This window comes from Giraffa tippelskirchi, chromosome X, assembly GCF_054371585.1.
Source record: "Giraffa tippelskirchi isolate mGirTip1 chromosome X, T2T-mGirTip1v1.2.pri, whole genome shotgun sequence".
Lineage (NCBI taxonomy): Eukaryota > Metazoa > Chordata > Mammalia > Artiodactyla > Giraffidae > Giraffa > Giraffa tippelskirchi.
Genome location: NC_137289.1, coordinates 104,389,258 through 104,410,777, shown reverse-complemented (window position 1 = coordinate 104,410,777; position 21,520 = coordinate 104,389,258). Strand labels below are relative to the sequence as shown.

General features: G+C 38.7%; 1 protein-coding gene across 6 annotated transcripts in view; it reads right to left on the bottom strand.

Annotated features, from left to right (window-relative positions):
* Positions 1 to 21,520, bottom strand: part of ARHGEF9 (Cdc42 guanine nucleotide exchange factor 9) — a 440,519-nt gene that overhangs the window by 202,156 nt on the left and 216,843 nt on the right. The window lies entirely within an intron of this gene.

Below are 21,520 nucleotides of genomic sequence, written 5' to 3'. Positions count from 1 at the left end.
TTTCACCATATACACAATAGCACCTTCTTTGGATGAGGACAAGCCTTTGGTGTGGTTGGTGGTGGTTCATTTCACATTATCCATGGTCTCTTTCATTCCACATTATTTCCATTGCCTATCACAAAATTTCTTTTAAAATGGAATGTTTTTGTTATGTTTAAGTAGAGAAACATGCAGAAATATTGTCAAGGAAGTTTGTTGTTGTTGTTGTTTTTGCTTAGCTTATGTGGAAACCTTTTCTTGACTCTGAGGGCTACTCCAATTCTTCTAAGGGATTCTTGCCCACAGTAGTAGATATAATGGTCATCTGAAATAATTCACCCATTCCAGTCCATTTTAGTTCACTGATTCCTAAAATGTGTTCACTCATGCCATCTCTTGTTTGACCACTTCCAATTTACCTTGATTCCTGGACCTAACATTTCAGGTTCCTATGCAATATTGTTCTTTATAGCATAGGACTTTACTTTCAGCAACAGACACACTCACACCTGGGCGTTGTTTCCACTTTGGCTCTGCCTCTTCATTCCTTCTGGAGCTATTTCTCTACTCTTCTCTAGTAGCAACTTGGGCACCTACTGACCTGAGGAGTTCATCTTTCAGTGTCATATCTTTTTGCCTTTTCATACTGTTCATGGGGTTCTCAAGGCAAGAATGCTGAAGTGGTTTGCCATTCCCTTCTCCAGTGGACCACCTTTTGTCAGAAATATCCACCATGACCCGTTTGTCTTGGATGGCCCTACATGGCATGACTCATAGTTTCATTGAGTTAGACAAGGCTATGATCCATGTGATCAGTTTGGTTATTTTTCTGTGATTGTGGTTTTCATTCTGTCTGCCCTCTGATAGATGAGGATAAGAGGCTTGTGGAAGCTTCCTGATGGGAGGGACTGGCTGTGGGGTAAACTGGGTCTTACTCTAGTGAGCAGGGCTCTGCTCAGTAAATCTTTAATCCAATTTTCTGTTGATGGGTGTGGTTGTGTTCCCTCCCTGTAGGCTGGCCTGAGGACAAACTATGGTAGGGGTAATAGCAGTAATGGTGACTTCCTTCAAAAGGACTTATGCCAGCACACCAAGGCTCCAGGACTGTTGTATTCAGTGCCCCTGTCAACCCATGTCTCTGCCAGAGACTTCTAGAAACTCCCAGGCAAGTCTGGCTCAGTCTCCTTTGGGGTCAATGCTACTTTCTTCTGAGCCCTGGTGCACACAAGATTTTGTTTGTGCACTCCAAGAGTCTGTTTCCTCAGTCCAGTGGAAATTCTGTAATCAAATCCCACTGGCCTTCAAAGTCAAAATTCCCTGGGGGTTCTCATTCCCTTTATCAGATCCCCAGGTTGGGAAATCTATTGTGGGCCCTAGAACTTTTACAACAGTGGGAGAACTTCTTTGGTAAAATTATTGTCCAGTTTGTGGGTCGTCTGCTTGATGGCTCTATGGTGGGGCTAATGGAAAACTCCTCTAAGAGGATGTATGCCACACACCACGCCTCCTAGGTCTGCTGCAGATAGCGGCCCTATGCCAGTGGCAGGACACTGCTGACCTGTGCCTCCACAGGAGACACTCAAACACAGGTCTGGCTCAGTCTCTTTTGGAGGTCACTGCTCCTTTCCCTGGGCCCTGCTGCACACAAGCATTTTGCTTGTGCCCTCCTAGCATCTTTGGCAGGTGTGAGGTTTGATTCTAAATGTGATTTCACCCCTCCTAGTCTCTCTTTGGGGCTTCCTCTTTGCCCTTGGACATGGGGTATCCTTTTCGGTGGGGTCCAACATTCTCCTATTGATGGCTATTCAGCAGCTAGCTGCAATTTTGGTTTTCTTGCAGGAGAAGATGAGCACACATCCATTCAATATCACAGTAATCCAAGACTATGTCCCAACAGCTAATGCAGAAGAAGTTGAAGCTGAACAGTTTATGAAGACCTACATGACCTTCTAGAACTAACACCAAAAAAAGATGTCCTTTTCATCATAGGAAACTGGAATGCAAAAGTAGGAGGTTAAGAGATACCTGGAGTAACAGGCAACTTTGATCTTAGAGTATAAAATGATGCAAGGCAAAGGCGAACACAGTTTCACCAAGAGAATGCACTGGTCATAGCAAACACCCTCTTCCAACAAAACAAGAGATGACTACACATGAACATCAACAGGTATTCAATACCAAAATCAGATTGACTATATTCTTTGCAGCCAAAGATAGAGAAGCTCTATACAGTCAGCAAAAATAAGACTGGGAGCTGACTGTGGCTCCGATTGTGAACTACTTATTGCAAAATTCAGAATTCAATTGAAGAAAGTAGAGAAAACTACTAGACCATTCAGGAATGAATTATATCAAACAACTTGTGATTAAGCAGTGGAAGTGACAAATAGATTCAAGGGGTTAGATAAGATAGACAGAGTGCCTGAAGAACTATGGAAGGAGGTTGTAACACTGTACAGGAGGCAGTGAAAAAAAACATCCCCGAGAAATGGAAATGGAAAAAGGAGGTTTGTAACACTGTACAGGAGGCAGTGATAAAAAACATCCCCGAGAAATAGAAATGGAAAAAGGCAAAAGGGTTTTCTGAGGAGGCCTTACAAACAGCTGAGAAAAGAATAGAAGGTAAAGGCAAAGGAGAAAAGGAAGGATATATCCATTTAAATGCAGAGTTCCAAAGAATAGCAAGGAGAGATAAGAAAACCTTCCTCAGTGATCAATGCAAAGAAATAGAGGAAAACAACAGATTGGGAAAGACTAGAGATCTCTTCAAGAAAATTAGAGATACCAAGGGAACATTTCATGCAAAGATAGGCACAAAGGACAGAAATGGTATGGGACTAACAGAAGCAAAAGAAATTGAGAAGAGGTGGCATGAATATACAGAAAAACTATACAAAAGAGATCTTAATGACCCAGATAACCACGATGGTGCAATCACTCATCTAAAGCCAGTTATCCTAGACCATGAAGTCAAGTGGGCCTTAGGAAGCATCACTATGAACAAAGCTAGTGGAGCTGATGGAATTCCAGTTGAGCTATTTCAAATCCTAAAATATGATGGTGTTAAAGTGCTGCACTCAATATGTCAGAAAATTTGGAAATCTCAGCAGTGGCCACAGGACTGGAAAAAGTCAGTTTTCATTCCAATCCCAAAGGAGGGCAATGCTAAAGAATGTTCAAACTATCACACAATTGCACTCCTTTCACACGCTAGCAAAGTAATGCTGAAAAGTCTCCAAGACAGGCTTCAACAGTACATGAAGCCAGAACTTCCAGATGTTCAAGGTGGATTTATAAAAGGCAGAAGAACCAGAGATCAAATTGCCAACATCTGTTGGATCATAGAGAAATCAAGACAATTCAAGAAAAACATCTACTGCTTCTTTGACTAAGCTAAAGCCTTTAACGGTAAGGATCACAACAAGTTGTGGAAAATTCTTAAGGAGATGGGAATACCAGACCACCTTACTTGCCTCCTGAGAAACCTGTATGCAGGTCATGAAGCAACAGTTAACACCAGACGTGGAACAAAGGACTGGTTCCAAATTGGGAAAGAAGTACATCAAGGCCGTATATTGTCACCTCGCTTATTTAACTTATATGCAGAGTACATCATGCTTAATGTCAGGCTGGATGAAGCACAAACTGGAATCAAGACTGCCGGCAGAAATATCAATAACTTCAGATATGCAGATGACACCACCCTTATGGTAGAAATTGAAGAGGAACTAAAGAGCCTCTTGATGAATTGAAAGAGGAGAGTGAAAAACCTGGCTTAAAATTCAACATTCGAAAAACTAAGATCATGGCATCCAGTCCCATCACTTCATGGCAAATAGATGGGGAAACAATAGAAAGAGTGACAGAGTTTATTTTCTTAGGCTCCAAAATCACTACAGATGATGAATGTAGCTATGAAATTAAAAGATGCTTGCTCCTTGGAAAAATAGCTATGACAAACTTAGCATATTAAAAAGCAGAGACAGTACTTTGCAATCAGAGGTCTGTACTATCAAAGGATGACAGAGGATGAGATGGTTGGATGGCATCACCAACTCAATGGACATGAGTTTGAGCAAGCTTTGGGAGATGGTGAAGGACAGGGAAGCCTGGCATACTTCAGTCCATGGGGTTCACAAATATCAACTGAGCGACCGAACAACAAATATGGAACCCAAATATCAAAGTAATTATCATAGCCTAGCTGGTGCAAATGATTTTCAACACTTGATTTGGATATTTTGAGTATGTTGGCTATCCCCCACATGGTATAATATTGTTTGTTTTCAGTTACTGTCTCGATTTGATAACCATTGAGTTCAACTGATCTGCCTGACGATGGAGCATCATCTAGCAAGAAATCTCCAACATGAAACTTTGCAAGCCACTTCTGACATATGCAGTTACACATAGCACCTGCTTCATATGCTGTACAAATTATTTTGCCTTTCATTTGCATTTTTATCTTTCTTGAAATAAAAAGCATAATATGCCCAAAATATTGTTATTTTTCTTCCATCTTCAATATGCAAATGGCTACACAAAAATTCACCGATTTTGATGTTTTTTTTTTTAAATGTATGCTAATATGACAGATTTCACAATACAATCTAACAGAATTGTTTCAAATGAAATTAAGGACAATTAAGTGCTACTAGCATATCTTCTGGGGAAAAAAAAACCCTTTTTGCCAACCCAATAATTCAATTATACTCCTATAATGTTTTTTAAAAAATGAAGTCTTGCCATTTGCAACAACATGGATGAACCTAGATGTTATTATGCTATGTGAAATAAGTCAGACAAAGAAATGCAAATACTACACACCTTTACTTATGTGTGGAATCTAAAAAACAAATGAAGAAACAAAACAAAACAGAAACTGACTCATAGAGAACATACTGCTGGTTGCCAAAGGGGAGAGGGTTGGGGAGACTGACAAAATCAGTGAATGGTATTAAGAAGTACACACTTTCAACTATAAAATAAATAAGTCACATGGATTTAATGTACAATAGTGAATACAGTCAATAATAGTGTAACAACTTTGTATAGTGACAGACTATAACTAGTCTTAATGCTGGGATGATTTCATAACATATAATAATATAGAATCACTATGCTGTATGCCTGAAACATAATATTGTATATTAATTATAACTGCATTTTGAAAAAGCTATATATCTTGAGTGCCACATCTGGATTATTATCAAACACTCCTATGTACTTGGAGACCAAAGTTAGATACTAGAGTGGGCATCTTGATACAGGGCCTCTAGTGTAGATTTCCATCAAAGGATGTAAAAATAATCTTTATACTTTGATTATATAACTCCTTTTTTATGCCAAGATCTCTACTTCCTTAAAGTTGGAGCAGAGGATGGCAGAGTTTCTCATACTACACAATAATAATAGTAGCAACAGCTTTTGACTGAGCACTTACTATATATCAGTCACTATGCTAAGAGTTTTCAATCCTGCAGGCAGGTACGTTAGTTTCACCATTTCACAGAAGAGGGGACTTATGCTCAGAAACGTTAAGGAATTTGTTCCAGATCACACAGTTCAGAAGCAGAGTAGCTGGGATAGGAGTCAGGCACTCTGACTCCAGAGCCTATGTTCTTAACCACTGTGCTAGCACCTTTGTGCTTCTTGTTCTAAGGGAGACAGAACTTGGCCCAAAGTGAGTTGAGAATTGTTAGAATGATCAGAAATGAGTATACTGGATAGAGATTGAGCCTATACATCCCAAATCATGAAGGTAAAGGGATGTAGGAAAAACCTCCTTTGGGGAGGATGCTTGAAATTTCCTTGGATCTAGGATGATGACTTAGCTTAAATCAGGGAGATTGCTCATTTCATTGCAGTCCTAGGAAGCAGGAAAACCATTTGTAGAGAGAAAGGGAAGGGTGAGACCCTAAGAGAAGTGGTTAAAATCTGCCGGGGAAGTTAGTCAAAGAGCTTGTCAGTTGTATCCACAGCCTTAATCAACAATCCATCTTTCCCCTTCCATATCCCCCAGATTTTCCCACACTCCTGCCCCAAGAAGCTGAGATTAAGCCATCTAGATGCACCCCTATTTCTGTCACCAGAAAAGCCTGTTGGTGGGTGACCTTAGGGGACAGAGGCATTGGGATGAAGCCACAGGGACAGTAGTTACTTCCCAAGTCTATGAATTTTCCTCTCTCCCTTTGCTTTGCAGAGTAGGGAGCATGGTTACTACTTAGCAACCTTGGGATGTCACTAGCTTATATTCTACTTATTTGCCACAGGCCACAGCAAGTAGGGCTCACTCAATTGTAATGCATTTTGCAAAACAGCTAAGTGTGCAAAAATGTATCTATACCTAGAACCTATCAACTTCTGCAAATGCTCTATTGAAAATCTGTTTCCAGCTTCCAAAGGTCAGCTTTATATCTTTGATGTTAATAGCTGTCATTTAACACAATCAATAGGCAATAATGTGGGAGGATTACTCAAGGAACAAGTCTGTTCAAAAAAGTGACTCTTTTTTGGCATTGAAGCAAACACATCATAAACATCATGCTATTTAAAACAATAAAACCTCATCCTCTAATAATCCATTAGCTTTCCCCAGCTTCTCACAAAGTAAGCTGTCCTGCTATAAAAAGGGTACCATAGGCAAGCCTTTAAGAGATAAGACAATTTCTTTGATTCTCGGAAGTTTAAGACAAATCAGGCCAAAATGCTGGTTTTAGATGGCTTGAATGAGATGACTCTTTGGAATAATTCAAGTAGGAAGGAACACAGGATATTAGAAGGGGAGGACATACAGGGAAATCAGGGCAAGACAAAAATCATAATTAGGTTTAAAAGTGAAGTTGCTCAGTCGTGTCCGACTCTTTGTGACCCCATGGGATGTAGCCCACCAGGCTCCTCCATCCATGGGATTCTCCAGGAAAGAGTACTGGAGTGGGTTGCCATTTCCTTCTCCAATTAGGTTTAAGCTATACTCCAATTGAAAATGAGAGGGCAGAAAGGCAACTGCAACTGGGGAGATGTAGATCCCTTACACAGAATTTGGTGGAAGAATCCCTTCCAGCTAGACCATTCATAAGAAGATTCTCCGAAGACAAAGCCTTTCTTTACTATACTGTAACAGCCCCAGAAGCCCACTACTTGGATTAAGATACTGCCTTAATCCTAAAGAACAACTGGCAGATTCATTCACTCATTAAATCTGTTAAGTGCTTACTGTGTATCAGATACCAGAGATAAAGCAGCAACAGGAAAAAAATCTCTGCCTTTCGTGGAGCTTATATTCGAGGGATGATGTTTCTCAGCCTTGAAAAGGGTGTCACGTAAGATCCAATTATTGTGCCTCCCAACAGGCCCAGGATCTCATAAAAGATCCCTTGAGCAGGAGGCTATGACTTTCTGATCTAACCTCTAAGTTCCTGCTCTTGAGAACATCCCTGTTCTATGGAGATGAAGGCCCTTTTCTGCTTGCACATTAAAGTGCATTGACCCAGGTCAGCCCATGAGCTTTTTCCCTGGGTGTGCTAAGTACCCAGAGTACCATATCAACCTGTTTCCCAACAATTTGTTCAGGCTGTTCACAAGTGTGAACACACTATTCATTGACACGGCAATGAGCATACACAGGCTCCTGGGTGACAAGTAAGAAGACTGTCAGTAAGTAAGCTCAGCAGTAAAGAATCTGCTGCAATGCAGGGGCCACAGGAGACACGGGTTCAACACCTGGGCTGGAAAGATCCCATGGAGGAGGGCACAGCAACTCACTCCAGTATTCATGCCTGGAGAATCCCATGGACAGAGGAGCCTAGAGGGTTACCATCCATAGGGCTGCAAAGAGTCAGACAGGACTGAAGCAATTTAGCAAACATGCACACAAATAAGAAGATAGACAATGGCCTAAACCAGGCAAACCAGAAGGCTTTCTTGGAAGCCCTTTCAGAGTACTTGAAAACAATTTCCTTCAGCCTTTACTGAACTCAAAGCAAGCCTGTGTTAATGTAATTCAATTTAACAAATATTTACTTTGGACCTATTCTGTGCCTAATCATTGTGAGCAACATGGATAAGCAAGACAACTGACTCTTCTTCCCTCATTTCTAGAGAGTACTTTTCAAATCAGAAAAAACAATCTCTGTTTTTCATCTCTTCCTTTTCCATTTCCATTGATGTGGCCCTCACTTCTTGGGTGATTTCCCTGGGTGATCTCCCAGCTCTAATCCCTGCCCACACACCACTATCAGGCCAGTTTCCTTGATGAACACTTTGATTGGTTACTCTCACACCCCCAAATTCTCAAATAGCTCCCCATTGCCAAGTCCAAGTCTCTCACATTACAGAGACATTACAATAATATGGCTTCAGTCTACATTTCCATCATTACCTTCTATTATGTCCCTTCAGAAATACTGGACGTTTCCCAAAGTGTTTAACTTTCTGTCCAGAAACATTCTCAATTATAATCTTTAATTCCATATTTGAACATGGAAATAATACAGTCCAAAAACTTTCAACTGCTTCAGCAACTATAAACCAACATCTCAACTTCCTAATAAAGAAACTGGGGCCCATAGAGAAGAACCATTTTGATATGTCTTTTTATTTTGTATGCATCTTCCATTTTTCTTGTTTTTTTTTAAAGTTACATAGTTGGTACAGGAATACAATGCTTTGTAAAAAGTTAAAATAGAAAAAAGGGAGAAGACTCCAATTATTAAAATCAGGAATAAAAGAGGGAATATTAATACCAATCTAGCAGAAATAAAAAGGATTAAAGGAAACACTCTGTACATACCAACAAATTAGACAACCTGAAAAGATGGACAAATTCCTAGAAAGAAACAAACTACAAAAAACCACAGAAATTGACTCAAGAAAAAATAGAAAATCTGAATAGACCTATGACAAGTAAAACGACTGCATTAGTAATCAAAAACTTCCCGCCTGGGAAAAGCCAAGGACCAGATGGCATCACTAGTGCATTTTATCAAACATTTACAGAAGAATTAACATCAAACTTTCATAAGCCCTTCCAAAAAATATTAATAGAAATGCAGAAATTTTCAACAAAATACTTTGCAAATAAAACCTATTAACACTTAAAAAAAATCCTTCACCTTACCAGATGAGATTGATCCCAGAAATGCAAGGTTGTTTCAACATAAGAATCAGTCAACAGAATATACTATATTAATGAAATAAAGGTTTAAAAAACAGACATGATCATCTCAGTAGACACAAAAAATCATTTAACAAAATTCAACATCCTTGCTTGATAAAAAAAAAAAAAACACTCAACAAATTAGGATTAAAAAGGAAGTTTCTCAAACTGATGATGGAAATTTATTTTAAAAAACATAGCTAATATCATACTTAATAGCGAAAGACTGAATGTTTTCATCCTACAATCAAAATGAACATCATTTCCATGCAACATTTGTACTGAACATTCTGACTAGAGCAACTGGGGAGAAAAGAAACAAAAAGGCATTCAGATCAGAAAGAAAAAGCAAAATTATTCATGTATGACATGTTCATATGTAAAAAATCTTAAGGAATCCATACACAAAACAAACTTCTTCTATAACTAATTATAAATGAGTTCAGCAATGTTGCAGGATATAAGATCAATATACAAAAATCAACTGTTTTTCTAGACACTAGTAATAAACAATCTGAAAATGAAATTAAGAAAACAATTACATTTAAGTATATCAGAAAGAACAAAATATTTAGGAATATATTTAATAAAAGAAGTACAATATTAGTACACTGAAAAATGCAAAACATTGTTGAAAGAAAGTAAAGAGGACCTAAGTAAAGAGAAAGATGCTTCATGTTCATGGAGTGGAAGATTTAACATTGTTAAGGTGGTACTCTGCAAAATGATTTGGATTCCACTTGCTCCTTGGAAGAAAAGTTATGACCAACCTATATGGCATATTAAAAAGCAGAGACATTACTTTGCCAACAAAGGTCCGTCTAGTCATAGCTATGGTTTTTCCAGTAGTCATGTATGGATGTGAGAGTTGGACTATAAAGAAAGTTGAGTACTGAAGAATTGATGCTTTTGAATTGTGGTGTTGGAGAAGACTCTTGAGAGTCCCTTGGACTGCAAGGAGATCCAACCAGTCCATCCTAAAGGAAATCAATCCTGAATATTCATTGGAAGGACTGATGTTGAAGCTGAAACTCCAATACTTTGGCCACCTGATGTGAAGAACTAACTCATTTTAAATGACCCTGATGCTGGGAAAGATTGAAGGCAGGAGAAGAAGGGGACGACAGAAGATGAGATGGTTGGATGGCATCACCAACTCAATGGACATGAGTTTGAGTAAACTCTGGGAGTTGGTGATGGACAGGGAGGACTGGCGTGCTGCAGTCCATGGGGTTGAAAAGAGTTGGACACGACTGAGCAACTGAACTGAACTGAACTGCAAAATGATTTAGATTCAATACAATCCCTATCAAAAGTTTCAGACTGAGTCTTTGCAGAAATTGACAAGTTGATTCCAAATTTCATATAGAAATTCAGGAGACTGAGAGTAACCAAAACAGTTTGAAAAAGAACAAAGTTGGAAGACTTACACTTCCTGATTTCAAAATTTATGACAAACTTTAATAACCAAAGTGTGGTATACTCTCACAAGAATAGACATAAAGATTCGTGTGACAGATGGAAGTTTGGAAATGTACCCTACATTTATACTGAATTAAGATTTTTCAAAGTTGTCAAGACAATTCAAGGAGGAGAGTATAATCTTTCCAACAAATTGTGCTGAGACAATGGGATACCCAAATGCAAAAGAATAAATTTGTCCTCATATCTCATTCTGTATATAAAATTAATGCAAAATGTATCAAAGGCCTAAGTGTAAGAGGTGAAATTATAAAATAATTCAGAGAAAACACAGAAGCAAACTTTTGTGACCTTGGATTAGACTAGTTTCCTATACATGACATTTAAATCACAAGTAACCAAAGGGAAAAAATATACATTAGGCTTCATTGAAACTAAAAAACTTTCATTGTAAGTGACAGCATCAAGAAAGTGAAACAATCCACAGAATGGGAGAAAATATTTGCACATCTTATATCTGATAAGGATCTAGTATCCAGAATATATAGAATTCAACAGTAAAAAGGCAAATAACCTACTTAAAATGGGCAAAGCATCTGAATAGAAATTGCTCCAAAAAAGATAATGGCAATAAACACATAAAAAGATGCTCAATACCATTAGCCATTAGGGAAATCAAAATCAAAATCATTATGAGATACCAATTTACACCCACCAGGATGGCTATAATAAAAAAGAAAGGATAATATCATGTATTGATGAAAAAGTGGAGAGATCAGAACCCTCATATATTGCTGGTAGGAATATAAAATGGTGCAGCCCCTGTGGCAGTTCTTCAAAAAGTTAAACACGTAGTTACCATATAATTCAGCAATTCTATTTCTAGGCATATAATCAAGAGAACTGCAGATATATGTTCAGACAAAAACTTATATGCAAATGTTCATAGCAGCATTATGCTTAATAGCCAAATAGTGAAAACAACTGAAACGTTCATTAATTAATAAATGGATAAACCAAAATGTGATGATGTGGTATACATACATACATACATATATGTAATATATACCCATACACACAAGTATGTATGTATATTAAATTGTACGCTTTAAAATGTTAAATTTCTATATGTGCATTACAACTTTATAAAAAATAAAGCAAAAGTTCAAACAGTCTAGATAAAGTGAAATTTCTGCTTTGACTACTCCTCATCCTAGTTATTTTCCATGTTTCCTGAGGAAACCATGGTTATAGATTTAATCAGTGGATGAAGCTAGAACCTATTATAGAGAGCAAAGTAAGTCAGGAAGAGAAAAACAAATATCATGATTAACACATACATATGGAATCTAGAAAGATGGTACTGATGAAATTCTTTGCAAGGCAGCAATGGAAGCACAGACAGAGAACAGACTTGTGGATACAGTGGAGGAAGGAGAGGGTGGGATAAATTGAGAGAGTAACTCTCTTCTTTCTTGGTTCCTCTTTTTATTCTTTCATTCATTTTTTCATTTTGTGAGTGTGAGTGTGTGGGTTTCTTTATATGTTCCTGTCTAATTAATGTTGCTTTTGCCATCTTGGAGTCATGTGTGTCCATTGTTTTTCATTTGCATGTTTGATTTTTTTTCTCTATTTCTTCCTTTCATTTTCTTTTCCATGTTGCGTGACTTGTGGAGTCTTGGTGCCCCAGCAAGGAGTCAGGCCTGAAAGTAAGATGTGGGAAACCCAAATCCAGGACACTGGATCACCAGAGAACTGCTGACTCCATGGAATATTAATTGGTGAGAGCTTCCAAAGGCTTCCACCTCAACCCTAAGACCTGGCCCCATCAAAAGGCCAGCAGGCTCCAGTGCCAGATGCCTCACACCAAACAACTAGGAAAACAGAAACACAAACCTACCAATTAGCATACAGACTGTCCAAAGTCATACCAAGCACACAGATACCTCATGACATACCACTGAGCATGAAACTTTCCTTTAGAGAGACAAGAAACAGCTCCACCCACCAGCAGGCATCAGTCCCTCTCACCAAGAAATCTTCACAAGGCCCTAGTCCAACCCCACCAACTGGGACTAGACTCCACAAACAAGAGGAACTACGAACTTCCAGCCTGCATGCAGAATGGAGAGTCCAAACACAGTAAATTAAACAGAATGAAAAGATAAACATGCAGCAGATGAAGGAGTATGGTTAAAAAAAATAAGAACAAACAAATAAAGAGGAAATAGGCAGTCTATCTGAACAATTATTTGGAGTAATGATAGTAAAGATGATCCAAAACCTCAGAAATAAAATGGAGGCACAGATAGAACAAAGGAATGCATTAAGAAGGCACAAGAGATGTTTAACAAGAACCTAGAAGAAATAAAGAACAGACTGGCAATCAGCAATGAACAACATAATAACTGAAAGAAATACACTAGAGGGAACCAATAGCAGAAAAACTGAGGCATAAGAATGGATAAGTGAGCTAGAAGATAGAATGGTGGAAATGACTGAAGCAGAGCAAATTAAGGAAAAAAGAATAAAAAGAAATGAGGACAGTCTCAGAGACATCTGGGACAACATTAAGTGCAACAACATTAAAATTATAGGGGCCCCAGAAGAAGAGAGAAAGGGGATTAAAAAATATTTGAGGATATTATAGTTGAAAACGTCCCTAGTATGGGAACAGAAATACCCACCTAAGTCTAGAAAGTCTAGAGAGTTCCATACAGGATAAACCCAAGTGAAATACACCAAGACACATATTATTCAAACTAATAAAAATCAAACACAAAGAAAAAATATTAAAAGCAGCAAAATACTAAACATACAAAGGACTCGCCATAAGATTAACAGCTGATTTTTCAGCAGAAACTATGCAGTCCACACTGGAGTAGCAGCATATACTCAAAGCGATAAATGGAAAAAAAAAAAAATATCAAGATTATGCACCCAACATACAAGCATCTCAATACATAAGACAAATGCTAACAACTATAAAAGAATATATCAACAGTAACACAGTAATACTGGGGACTTTCAAACTCTACCCACACCAAAGGACAGATCATCCCAACAGAAAATTAATAAGGAAACACAAGCCTTAAATGACACAGTGATCAAGACAGACATAATTGATATCTATAAGACATTTTATCCAAAAACAGAAGGATACACTTTTTTCTCAAGTGCACACAAAACATTCTTGAGGATAGATCACCTCTCAGGTCACAAATCAAACGTTGGTAAATATAAGAAAATCGAAAACTGTATAAAGCATTTTTTATGACCACAACACTGTAAGATTAAATATCAATTACAGGAAAAAAAAACCAAAAAAAAAACAACCATGGAGGCTCAATAATACACTTCTACATAACCAAGAGGTGAATGAAGAAATCAAGGAGGAAATAAAAAATACATAGAAACGAACAACAAAAACATGACAAATCAAAACCTATGGGATGCAGTAAAACAGTGCTAATATTGAAGTTTATAGCAATCCAATCCTCCCTGAAAAAAATATGAGAAAAAGAAATAAACAACGTTAGCTTACACATAAAACAACTAGAAAAAGAAGAAAAAGAAAACCCAAAGTTACTAGAAGTAAAGAAATCATAAATATCAGAGTGGAAATAAATGGGGGAAAATGAAGGAAACAATAGCAAAGATCAATAGAACTAAAAGCAAATTATTCAAGAAGATACACAAAATTGACAAGCCATTAGCCAGACTCATCAAGAGAAAAAGGGAGAAGATTCAAATCAAAAATTAGAGGGGAAAAGGGAGAAGTTACAGCAGACAACAGAGAAATACAAAGGATCATAAGACTACTTACTATGAGCAACCCTATGCCAATAAAATGAACCTGAAGAAAATGGATAATTTTGTAGAAAAGAACACTCATCTAAGATTGAATCAGGAGGAAATAGAAAATATAAACAGACCAATCACAAGCACTGAAATTGAAACTGTGAAAAAAGATCTTCCAAAAAACAAAAGCCAAGGACCAGATGGCTTCCTAGGCAAATTCCATCAAATGGTTAGAAAAGAGCTAACACCTATTCTGCTTAATTTCAATCTCTTCCAAAAAATTGCAGAGGGAGTAAAACTCCCAAACTCATTCTACAAGGCCATCATCACCCTGATACCAAAACCGGAAAACGATACCAGAAAAAAAAATAAAAGGAAAGAAAGAAAATTACAGGCCGATATCAATGATGCAAAAATCCTCAAAAAAGTTCCAGCAAACAGAATCCTACAACACATTAAAAGGCCATTCAACATGATTACATGGGGTTTATCCCAGGGAGGCAAGGGTTCTTTAATATATGCAAATAAATTCATACATATACCATATCAACAAATTGAAATATCAAAACCATACGATCATCTCAATAGACATAGAGAAATCTTTCAAAAAAATTCCACACCCTTTAGGATAAAAATACTCAGAAAGTAGGCATAGAAGGAATATTCCTCAACATAATAAAGGCCATATATGACAAACCCACAGAAGATTATTCTCAATGGGGAAAAACTGAAACCATTTCTTCTAAGATCAGGAATAAGACTAGGGTACCAACATTCACCACTATTATTCAATCTAGTTTTGGAAGTCCTAGCTATGGAAGTCAGAGAAGTAAAAGAGAAGGAATTCATATTGGAAAGAAAAAACTCTCACTGTTTTCAGATGACATGATACTATACATGTCATACTAAAAATGCCACCAAAAAATTACCAGAGTGAATCAAGGAATTTAGTAAAGTTGCAGGATATAAAATCAATACACAAAAATCCATGGCATTCCTATACACTAACAATGAAAACTCAGGAAGAGAAATTAAGGAAACAATCCCATTAACCATTGCAATAAAAATAATAAAATACCTAGGAATAAATCTACCTAAAGAGACAAAAGATCTGTATGCAGAAATATAAACCAATGGAACAAGATAGAAAGCTCAGAAATCAACCCATACAAATACGGGCACCTTATCTTTGACAAAGGAAGCAAGAATATACAATGGAGAAGACAGCCTTTGCTTTCTGTCCTTAGGGTAGTGTCAATTGCATATCTGAGGTTATTGGTATTTCTCCCAGCAATCTTCATTCCAGCTTGTGCTTCATCCAGCCTGGCATTGTGCATGATGTACTCTGCATAGAAGTTAAATAAGCAGTCTGACAATATACAGCCTTGACGTACTCCTTTCCTGATTTGGAACCAGTTCATTGTTCCATGTCCGGTTCTAACTGTTGCTTCTTGATCTGCATACAGGTTTCTCAGGAGACATGTAAGGTGGTCTGGTATTCCCATCTCTTTAAAATTTTTCCACAATTTGTTGTGATCCACACAATCAAAGGCTTTGGCTTAGTCAATGAAGCAGTAGTAGTGGTAGAATTTTCTGGAATTCTCTAGCATTTTCTATGATCCAATAGATGTTGGCAATTTGATCTCTAAGCCCATCAACTGCTTAGACCTTGATAGAATTTAGGTTTCTATTAGTCAAATAATCACAGAAGGAATACTTAGATTAAATAAAATAAAATCATGCAGAATTTACTTCTAAAATATTGTGTGCAGAGTCTTGTGCGCTAGGGGTGGAGAGGGGGGCAGATGGGCAACAAAAAAGTAACATGTGAACAGGTATAGATATTTATTGACTTTTCCAGAACTTTTGGAACTTTTCTCTGAAATCTATTCATCTCCTAGAAAGGTCACAATACTTGATAGACATCAGAAAAACTACTTCAGTGTGGTGACCTGGCAAAATGGAGTCGCTTTAGAGTCAGACCTGTTATGTTGTCTAGGCTATACCACTTGCTACTCTACAGGTAGGGTCTCACTAACTAATCCTATAGAACTGTGCCAGTGCCCCACACTTCTGAATAGTGGTGATGGTTTTACAGCATCATAAGTACACTGAGCTGTACACCTTAAAATGGTTGAAGTGGTAAAAAAAATTTATGTTGTGTATTTTACGTCAATGTTAAAAATTATAGAGTATGGATTAGAAGGATTCTTGCAGTTTATCTGGTCCAATCCCTCCATCTTCTAGGTGAGAAAACTGTGATCTAGAAAACAGAAAGGATTTGAGTAAGGTCACAGAACTTAGGCAAGTCATTTAATTCCTGTATAAGTTTTCATATCTACTATCATATTCTTGTAGGATCGGCTCCAGGTCTAAAGTACTTCTGTTGCTGTTCAGTTGCTCATCATGTCCGACTCTTTGTGACCCCATGAACTGCAGCACCCCAGGCTTCCCTGTCCTTCACTATCTCCCAGAGTTTGCTCAAACTCATATCCATTGAGTTGATGATGCCATCCAACCATCTCATCCTCTGTAGCCCCCTTCTCCTGCACTCAATATTTCCCAGCATCAGGGTCTTTTCCAAGAGTCAACTCTTCACATCAGATGGCCAAATTATTGGAGCTTTGGCATCAATCCTTCTGATGAATATTCAGGGTTGATTTCCTTTAGGATGACTGGTTTGATCTCCTTGCTGTCCAAGGGACTCTCAAGAGTCTTCTCCAGCACCACAGTTCGAAAGAATCAATTCTTTGGTGCTCAGCCTTTATGGTCCAAGTCTCACATCTGTACTTGACTACTGGAAAAACTATAGCTTTGACTATATGGGCCTTTGTCAGCAAAGTACTTCTGTACCTCCTCAGTAACTACTTGATGATAATCTGTTGAAGGAATTTATAAGCACTTCATTTTACAGATGAGAAAACCATTATTGGTTCATTGCACACTGTCTGCCTCTGAATTCCCTGTCACCTGCTTATTGGAGCACAGCCAACAACTCAATGTTGGACCCACTAACATCAACCACTTGCCATGGCAATAAAGTCACCCTCTGTCTGCAGCCTGACACTGCACTCTCCCTACGGAGCTGTACTTCCCCCAATGTATACAGTTGGAAGGGTCCTCACTTATCTCACAGCCTCAGCCAGTCCCAACCCACATGGGAAGGTGTTAGCCTTTGTCCCATTTCATTTTGTACTCCAAGGTCAAACTTGCTTGTTACTCCAGGTATCTCTTGACTTCCTACATTTGCATTCTAGTCCCCTATGATGAAAAGGACATCTTTTTTTGTTGTTAGTTTTAGAAGGTCTATTATGTCTCCATAGAACCGTTCAACTTCAACTTCTTGGGCATTAGTGGTCAGGGCATAGTCTTCAAGTACTGTGATATTGAATGGTTTGCCTTGGAAACCTCTGGCTTCCCTGGTGGCTCAGAGGTTAAAGCATCTGCCTCCAATGCAAGAGACCCGGGTTCAATCCCTGGGTCAGGAAGATCCCCTGGAGAAGGAAATGGCAACCCACTCCAGTATTCTTGCCTGGAGAATCCCATGGACGGAGGAGTCTGGTAGGCTACAGTCCATGGGGTCACAAAGAGTCGGACATGACTGAGCAACTTCACTTTCACTTTCACTTTGCCTTGGAAAGGAACCAAGATCTTTCTGTCATTTTTGAGATTCCACCCAAGTACTGCATTTCAGACACTTTTGTTGACTATGAGGGCTACTCCATTTTTTCTAAGGGATTCTTGCCCACAGTAGTAGATATAATGGTCATTTGGATTAAATTCACCTACTCCTTTCCATTTTAGTTCACTGATTCCTAAAATGTCAATGTTCACTCTTGCCATTTCCTGTTTGATCACTTTCAATTTACCTCGATTCATGGACCTAACATTCCAGGTTCCTATGCAATATTGTTCTTACAGCATCGGACTTTACTTTCACCACCAGACACATGCACAACTGGGCGTTGTTTCCACTTTGGCTCCACCTCTTCATTCCATCTGGAGCTATTTCACCACTTTTCTCCAGTAGCATAGTGAACACCTACTGCCCTGGGGGCTTCATCTTTCAGTGTCATATCTTTCTGCCTTTTCATAATATTCATGGGGTTCTCAAGGCAAGAATGCTGAAATTGTCTGTCATTCCCTTCTCCAGTGGACCCTTTTTTGTTCAAAAGTCTTCTTCATCTATTTTTTAACAAAGAATTCCAATCCACCACCACCTCAAGTGGATTTCTCCTTGTATAAATGTATCTTTTCCCAGCAAACAGGGGGAAAAAAGCAAGCAAAGTGAAACAAGAAAACTGGCCATTTACGAGTTAGAAAATGCCTTCCTTTCACCTTTAAGGAAGTCACCTGAAATTGTGGTTTGCTCTGGTCTTGCCTTCTCCAGGATCATCCCTATAGAAGGATTAAGGAGAAAGCTCCTTAGATGTGTCACTTTAGATATGCTGTTATATAAAAATATCCTATCTTCAACTTTCCACTCATTGCCTTAATACGTCATCCAAAGACAGCCATATCAGTCTTACATGAGGAAAGAAAATAAGTGAATTTTTCTGTCAGCTCTAGATGTCCTATTCCAAAGCTAGAGGGTTGTATTTGTGTCTGGGGTGGGAGGAAGAGCCAGGGAATAGTCTCCAATCTGCCCCAATCAAGAAAAAGAAATTAAAGCCAGAAATGAAGCTCTTGGGAAAGTAATAAAATCTGAAGGGAAGAGAATGGTTTGGTCAGTTGTCTTCATGTTATATAACTCCTTTGGATTGCATCTCAAGACTACTGACTATTCTGAGTTCAGCCAGTCAGTGCAAGAACCCAAGGAAGACAATCTCATCTTGAACCAGTAACTATTGCCCAGGGGTTAGAACTCTAGCTGTTTGAGACTGGCAGAGATTTAGTGCTCACACTATTTCTGGCATATTGTGGTACCAATCCAACCTGAACCTGAGTTTGATGCTTATTTGGGACAGTAGGTCACCTGAGCAGATGTACTGCTCTGGGCAGCAACTTGTTTCAAAGACTTACTTGGCAAGATCAAGTAAGAGAAGGGAAGATAAAGAGAGAATGCTGCTGCTGCTGCTAAGTCGTTTCAGTCGTGTCCTACTCTGTGCGACCCCGTAGACGGCAGCCCACCAGGCTCCCCCATCCCTGGGATTCTCCAGGCAAGAACACTGGAGTGGGTTGCCATTTCCTTATCCAATGCATGAAAGTGAAAAGTGAAAGTGAAGTCGCTCAGTTGTCTCCAACTCTTAGTGACCCCATGGACTGCAGCCTACCAGGCTCCTCCATCCATGGTATTTTCCAGGCAAGAGTACTGGAGTGGGGTGCCATTGCCTTCTCTGAAAGAGAAAATGAGGTACATTCTAAAGCTAAACTTTATATACTTGGAGATTTCATAGCTACTGTAAGATGTTTCCAGATCCCTCTGAGGGGCATCAAGTAAAGGAGAGGCTGGCCCTTGCAGAGTCATAAAGAGGCCTAGAGACTAGCAGTCTAATAGCCAGGGATACTTTGGCTCTAGGCCAGTCCAGAAACTTGTCATTAGTAAGTGGGACCTAAGAATCCTGCCATCTCAGAACTGGAACTGAAAGACAAATAAGAGCCAAAAGAGAACTGTCAGGGCCAAGCTATCATGAGCAGGTGGCTCTGACAGTACCAGGGGCATTCATTTGTTAGGCAGCTTCCTTCTGCACTGATCTGATCCTCTGTTTTAACTGTGGTCTCTCCCTTTCAAGAAAGGCAGCTCAATCTTCAGGCTTCCTTCAGGTTAAAATCAAGTCTAATCTCTCATGCAGGCATAGACTTCAGAGCTGTTAACCTCCTTTCACATGAATTAACTCTTTTGAACTCCACAATGGTCATGGGGAATGCAGAAGGCACTGCATTGTGATCCCCAAGAAGGTGAGGCTTTAGGTATTACTCTAAGGTCTCTGGAGAAGATAGTCTCTCTCTGTTCTGGTTTTCAGCTGTAACCACTCTGCCCTGCTCTACGAGTCTTTGAACTCTCTATATGAGAGAGGGCAAATTATGCCATATCAAACTGTAGCATGCTATTCAAATATCAGGGTCTGATATTTAAGGAAAATTGGGGCTCACTGTCCTCATTTTACAGATGAGAAAAAAAAAGATTCAAAGACACGAAGAAATTATTTTAAAGGTCACACTGATCACAAGTACTTGGGTATAAGATATGAAGTCATTTCTCTCTGATTCTCAGGCCAATCTCTTAGAATTTGAAATACTTCCTAAAGGGGCATGAGGTCCCTGTGGAGGACCAGCTGGCACCAACCAAATGGAGGTGCTAAGAGTAAGTATGTTTGCATCTCTCCCTTTCCATAGTGTTTTGTGTTTCTTTCCACTTTTCTTCCCCCATCTACCTTTTATTTTTTTGGTTTTGCTGACTTTGTTTCCTTGCTTCCTTCATGGTCCCTTCTCTCCTCCAAATCATTCTCAAGAAAAAGTCTGATATCAATCATTCACACTTCAGTATGAAGAGGCTAAAGCCTTCTCCTTTCTTCTCTGAAGTCCAGATCTTAAAGCCAAGTGGTAATTATAAAATGAAAGGAGAGTAATTATTTTTTATTGGATTAATCCCATGCAGCTCAAAAAGCAAATATCCCAATCAAAAAAAAATGGGCAGAAGATCTAAATAGATATTCCTCTAAAGAAGACATACAGATGGCCAGAAAGGACATGAAAAGATGTTCAACAACACTAATTATTAGAAATACAAATTAAAGCTACAATGAGGTATCACCTCACACCAATCAAAATGGCCATCATCAAAACTCTACAAACAATAAGTGCTAGAGAGGGTGCGGAGAAAAGGGAACCCTCCTACATTGTTGGTGGGATAAAAATCGGTATAGCCATTATGGAGAACAGTATGGAGATTCTTTTAAGAATTAAAAATAAGAACTACCATATGACCCAGCAATCCAACTCCTAGATATATACCCAGAGAAAACTATAATTCCAAACGATCCATACACCCCAATGTCCATTGCAGCACTGTTTACAATAGCCAGGACATGGAAGCAACCTAAATGTCCATCAACAGAGAAATGGATAAAGATGTGGTACATATACACAAGGTAATATTACTCAGCCATAAAAAACAGACTGAAATAATGTCATTTGCATCAACATGGAAGGACCTAG